This window comes from Buceros rhinoceros, unplaced genomic scaffold (genome assembly GCF_000710305.1).
Source record: "Buceros rhinoceros silvestris isolate BGI_N320 unplaced genomic scaffold, ASM71030v1 scaffold36225, whole genome shotgun sequence".
NCBI classification, from domain to species: Eukaryota; Metazoa; Chordata; class Aves; order Bucerotiformes; family Bucerotidae; genus Buceros; species Buceros rhinoceros.
Genome location: NW_010415283.1, coordinates 819 through 1,384, shown reverse-complemented (window position 1 = coordinate 1,384; position 566 = coordinate 819). Strand labels below are relative to the sequence as shown.

The 566-nt window shown below is 49.6% G+C and overlaps 1 gene segment (V, D, J or C); it reads left to right on the top strand.

Moving 5' to 3' along the window:
* The window catches only part of LOC104494524, a gene marked incomplete at its 5' end in the record, with an annotated part of 2,705 nt that overhangs the window by 1,408 nt on the left and 731 nt on the right, over window positions 1-566 (top strand).

The following is a 566-nucleotide window of genomic DNA, read 5'->3' as shown; positions in this document are numbered from 1 at the left end:
AAGAGAGAAGGGACAAGATAACGGGCGGGCTAAAACATTGAATGTGTCAAACTGGGCTTGACTAGGATGGATGAGCCTGTGGAAGCAGCACTGCGCCTGCTTAATAGGCTGTTGACTATTACTTTCTCCTCCTAGGGGAGGCATAAGTCCGAGTTAATGAGACATGCGATGCATGAAATTGTATGATCCAATGTTACCTGTAACATGTAATAGGCGTAACGGGTAAGTCTGTAAGCCTTGGAGGGCCCAGCCAATGGGGAAACAAGGGAGGGATCTTTCGGCCGGGAATAGCGTAGAAAAACTCATGTATTTTTCTACCAAATTTGCCTACTAACCTAGACACCCGATCTTTAAAGAACATGATGAAAGTAGGTGCTTCACTGAGAAGTCTGGCCTGGGTCTCTGTGGCGAGGGTTTTTTTTTCTCGCTCGTTTCTTACAGAGGTACAGGATGGTCCCAGCTGACCCCTCTGGAGGCTGCTGCAGCCCGTGCTGACAGCAGGTAGCTGAGGGCTGACGCTGGCTGGACAAGCGTGGGGAGATGACACGTGCACTTGATTGGGACAA